The sequence below is a fragment of the Phyllosticta citriasiana genome, assembly GCF_038021145.1.
Source record: "Phyllosticta citriasiana strain CBS 120426 chromosome Unknown IWZ02scaffold_10, whole genome shotgun sequence".
Lineage (NCBI taxonomy): Eukaryota > Fungi > Ascomycota > Dothideomycetes > Botryosphaeriales > Phyllostictaceae > Phyllosticta > Phyllosticta citriasiana.
In genome coordinates, this window is record NW_027117287.1 from 653,811 (window position 1) to 659,810 (window position 6,000).

Consider the following 6,000-nt stretch of genomic DNA (forward strand, 5'->3'; position numbering starts at 1 on the left):
TTCCCCCCCAAAAATTTCCTTGTTGTTGCTCTGCGTTGCGTCCTGCTTCAACATTACTCCTTTTGATTAAAGCCTACTTCCTTCTCTTAGTCTATTTTTTTTCTTTGTGGTTACTGTTGGGAGGATCGAATGGGGAAGGTATTTAGGGGCGCATGCGTCTCTCTAGGGGTTGCGAAAGCGAGAGGGATGGGGGTTTAGGGGTGATACTAGTTCTACATGACGCAGAGTCCTTTCCGGACGTTCCTGCCTCCGTTCTTCTGTTTTCGTTATTGCCGTCTGCTCGTTTACTTAACCATATACGGCAAGTTATTACTATTCTTCTTCTATTCACACAATCAACGTATAATTATGACTCTAAACCTCCTTACTCTCGCCTATATAAAGATGCTAACGAAATGAATTAAGCTCCTATATAATCTTAATACTAATTATTATAGTCATTACTTAGAGCTTTAGAAGCCCTTAGTTTTATATAACTTTAAATTTAATTTAATTAATTATTTATTTAGTTTAACGTCCCTATTAAGTCTAAGACTATTTATTTATTTACTAATTTATTTAGTTTAACGTCCCTCTTAAGTCTAAGACTATAAGAGATAAGGATAGCCATCCTAATAGTATATGATTAGCTAATATATAATACTATCTAGTCGGTTTAGACCATATTAGACTATTATATATACATATAGCGTTTCTCTTTAAGGGTGTTTATTTATTTATTTATTTAGTTTAACGTCCCCCTAGAGTCTAAGACTATAGGAGATAAGGATAGCTATCCTAATAGTACATGATTAGCTAATGTAAAATACCGCCTAGTAGGTTTAGACCATATTAGACTAGTATATATACATATAGCGTTTCTCTCTAAGGGTATTTTTAATGGTTATGATTAGACATTTCGGGCTAAGCCCTTATAGTAAAATTACTAAATTAGTAATATGGGTAGGAATAAGTAAATACTAAATAAGTATGAGATAATAAAGGAAATGGGTGTATTTTATAGGCAGGGGAGTTAAATATATGAAGATATATATATATATGTATATATATATCCCTATAACTCCTTAACCCTGCTACGTAGTAGGCTCTCTCTCTATATGCTACTATTTAGTAGCTATTTAACTATTTATATAAAGTTTAGAGTGGCCTTTATAGTTTCTAAATTTTTAAAAAGGTTTTTCATGCTTAGTAAGGGGATATCCTTAGATAGCTATTTTCTTTATTCTTTATACTCCCTATAGGATAGTAGGAGGTGTAAAGGGGTTTCTTTAGGACTACTACACCTATACGTACTAGTAGTAGACCTATTAATGCGTAGTAGATAGGATTTAAAGTATCTATGTCCTATTTTTAGCTGATAAAAAGCTAAGGCTATAGGTCTAGTTGTACCTATAGGTACCTTAAGCTTATAGCTAGGTTTAGCTATAAAGGTACTATAATAGGAGGAGTTATTATTAGATTTAGCTTTTACCTTATCTATAATAGACTGCTAGTCCTAAGTTATAGTAGCCTTTATGTCTATTCCTATTACTACTAGTACTTTCGGGTAATTCTTAGGCTCTTTATTAGTTACCTCCTTAGCTAAGGAGTTAGCTAATTCGTTACCGTATATATCTATATAGCTTAGCACCTATTCTAGTGCTATAGATGCACCTTTAGAAGCTACTATTTTAGCAGCTTCTATAGCCCTTATTTACTAGGACTATCCTAGGTTATTAGAAGGGTTTATAATCCTATATATAGCAGCCTGGTTATCTGCGTATATATAGTATATATAACCGTTTTTTACAGTCCTACTAGCATATTTAAACGCCCTAGTAATACCTTCTAGTTCTCTATTATATACTAGGTTAGAACACCCTATATTTAGGGATTCAGACCCACTATTTAATAGGTTACTAGGTAATACTACTAAGCCTACACCTATACCTTTCCTACTAGATAGACTAGAGGCATTAGTATAGATATAAGTAGTATTAGGTCCCTTCCTTTAGCTATTAAGGTTTAGGTGCTCTAATAGTGCATCCTCTTTACTAAAAGAACTAATCATATAAGAGAATAGGAGGGCCTTATTAGAATTTAAGAGTAGGTAATGGGTAATAGTATCTATTAACCCATGAAGCCCGTTTTATTCTAGGCTGTAAGGATGTAAGATTTAGCACCGTAGGGAGTCGAATCGAGTGTGAATAATAATAATGTATTTAGTGTAGATATTAGACGAAACCTTAGTTTATAAGGTTTCATCTCTTAGGGCGTTTATATATCCTCGCTAATATGTACGGCCCTCTTTAGGTCCTAGTACGGCCCCCTTTAGGTCCTAGTTAGAGTTCCCTAGGCCCCGCCTTAGTTATAGTATCATACTATCCCCCCCTCTAAAAGGGCTATCCTTAGACCGTTAGTAAGTGGCCGTCTTAGGGGCGCTAAGTAGCGTGGAGTTAGGTAGTAGTATTACCTATTAGGTTATTATGTTATCTAGCCTAAGGGTGTAGTTATGCTATTAGGCGTGTTCTAGCCGGTAATTAGTGTTATTATAGCCCTAAGCATCATCGTATAGTAATAGGGTTTCTTTATTTAAGTCTATAGAGTTATCTACTTTATTATTAGCCTTATAGCTTATATGTAAGCGCCTAGGTGTTAGCTTATAGGTGTAGAGTTAGTAGCTAGCGGCATATAAATAGGGTTACTTATCTTACCTACTATCTATCTTTTCTATCTATTACCTTTATATGACTTTCACTATAGCCCCCCTCCCGTCTTATGTATAATGAGGTTCGTAGCTACCTAGTTTATTTCTAGCCTTAGCCGCTATTAGATTACCCTACTTATGCGTAATGTATTTACTACTAGTCTAGGGTGCTACTAGGTGACCCTTTAGCTCCCGTTATAAAGCTATAGACCTCTCCTTATAAGCGTAAGGCGCCTAGTAGCTCTCCTAGGGGTGATACCGGCACGTTATCATCCGGTAGTCATAAGCCGTAGGCTTACTTATAGTAAGTTATTAGGGCTAATTTCCTAAACGGCCGTAGCTAACTATTCTAGGGACCCTTTAATCATTTAGGCCTAGATCTACATGTTATTTATTAGTTATACGGCGCTAACAGGTAGGAGTAGTAAGTATATATACTATGCCGCTATAGCTAATTAGTATGAATAGGTATACTATTTAGGTGCTACTTAGGCATGTTACTAACTAGTTATTAGTAGATTAATAAGCATTTTTACCGCGCGGTTAACATTACGCTAGAGGAGTATAAGTACTTAATTAACTACGCTTACTATACTATAGCGCATAATAAGTTAAAGTCTTATTACTAGACCTAGTCTTAGACTTAGGCGTCTTATTTATCTCCCCTTCTTATATCTACTAGTAGTATGGCTACTACTCCTCTACTAGTAGCCTATTCTAAGGCTAAGCTAGATCATGCTTATAGACTTTTAGATAAGGATACGTATAACGCTACTACTCTAGCCTAGTAAGACATGTTTATGCGTCCCTTAGCTTCATAGTTCGGCTATTTAAACATGCTAGAGCATATAGCTTAGAACTACACTAAGGCTATAGGTAATAGCATAAAGAGTAAGGGGGTTATGCTAGTAGAGTTAGGTTATTAACGCGTTCTATAACGGGTCCTATGATTTTATAAATATATTAAATTATTATCCTCCTAACTAGGATACCCCTAGGGGGTATATACCCCGCTATTACGCAGTAGTAAAATAACTTATAAGTAGGGGGTATGGCCGAAGCAGATCCGCTAAGAAGCACTTAATTATACGTAATTCTAAGAATGCTCCTTAATCTACCCTAGGCTATGCTACCTTTTATATATCTTTATTAGACGATGATAGGATTGCCTTCATCTATAAGCTAACCGCTATCTAGCCTTATACCGTAGTCTACTACTCTATATATACATCTAAAGTAGTATACGTAGTTAAAGGATTTATCTAGAGTAGCGACTATTTCGTATAACCCTTATGCGATGAGTTTAGTTATTACGGCGTATGCCTAGGTAGTTAGATGGTTCACTACTTAGGCGGGCTAAGTTAGTTCATCTATTAGTTCTACTAAGTTAGTTTATTAGGAAGCATGTTAGGCCGTATCTATCGTCCTAGGTATAGGCTATAATATTACCCCCCCCTAAAAGTAGGCATAATAATAATAGTTAGAATAGCTTCGTATAAAAGAGTGTAAGGGAAATACTAAACTTAAATTAAAATAGGCATCTAGTATAAGGTACTAGAATTCGTCCGAATGAGTAAATAGTCCTAGTTCTAGTCCGTTAGATAATAAGGAGTAGAGAGGTAATTTTAAGGTTAAGGAGCATCGGATCGTCCCCTATAATAGTAGTAGGTAATAGAAGTAGAGGCGTGTATTATCCGGCGTGCTAGGTTACTAAGCCTAGTATAGGGGTTCGTATACTAGAATAGGAGGATAATAAAAGCTATTTAGTATAACTACTTCATATAGTAGCGTAGTTTTCTTTATACATTCTCCTAGATAACTAGGACATCATCTATATTAGTTCTAACATAGTCCTTTTTCTATATGAAAGTATCTATCTAGGTATAGAGTTACGCTAGTAGTCCTAGGGCATTTAGGTTCCTTTAATAATAGTCCGTAATAAGGAAAGGAATTCCTATAAAGTTCTATGCTAGGTACTATATATTATCCTAGTTATACGCTTTCTATTACACTTAGTACTTAAGCTTACCTTAGACGATTTAACTACTACGTATAAAGTCTACTTTATACTCTTCCTTATTTATGTAAATAGTAGGAGGTTCTAGCTCTAGTTATTAGCCTAGAATAGGGTTATAGGCCTTATAAAGGCGATCCGCATGGAATAGGTTATTAACTTTAATATAGTATAGAAGGTCTAAAACGTACGAGTAGCCTTTCATGCTAGTAATCTAATAAGGGCCGCTATTAGGTTAGTCTAACTTCGTACTAGGCCGATTAGTCGTCTAACCTATTTTACGGACGTATACCTTATTACTAATGCTAAAATCTAGCTTACACCTAGACTAATTTACTTAATAGACTATGCGCTCCTAAGTTTTACTTAGGTATTCCTTAGCCCATTCTATAGTATCGTACGCCCGGTACGTGAAGGCCTAGGCTAACTTATAACTAATCTTCTTACTTAGTTTTACTAACTTTATACGGCGCTCCTAATTAAATTCTAGCTAGGGGAGATGTCTAAGTACTATTTCGTATAGGGATACTCCTATTAATTCGTATAGTAAGATGGCTTATATAAAGTCTAGTACTAGTAGGCATGCTGCCTAATCGTCTTAAAAATAACTAATAAATAGACGTAGTCTTAGATTAATTAATTAGTTTATAATTTCCGTACTACCGTTTATCTATAAGTAATATGCTAAGGTAAGTTTTACTTATATACTAGTTAGCCTACATAACTCGTCCTAGAAAGCTAAGATGAATTATGGCCCTTAGTTAGAAATAATTATCTCTAGAGCTCTATACGTACGCTAAATTTACTTATAGAATAGTTTAGCTACTCCCTAAGCTATAATACTCTTATAGTAGGGTAGGCTAAACACTTATTTACTTAGGTAGTTAATAATAATAAGTATAGCATCGTACCCTATATAGTCCTTAGGCATTTCCTTAAAATCTATTCTAATATACTACTATACTCGGTCTAGTATTAGTAGTAGTTTTAGTAGTCCTAGGGTCTTATCCCTAAAGTTTTTTAAACATTAGCATATTATACATCCTTAGATAAATTCTTTAATAGTCCGGCCTATGCTAGGCTAGTAGTAAAGTCGCATTAACATCTTCTTTATCTTCTTTTATCCGGGATGTACGAGAATAGGGGAAGAGTAGATAGACTTAATTAGTTTCGTACGAAGGTCACCTTATATAGGCACTAATAGTTAGCCGAAATAAGTAAGTAGACTATTCTTTAACTCCTAGTTATTATAATTTATCTTTACCTTATTTCTCTAGTCCTATAGCGCTAGGTCCGTCCG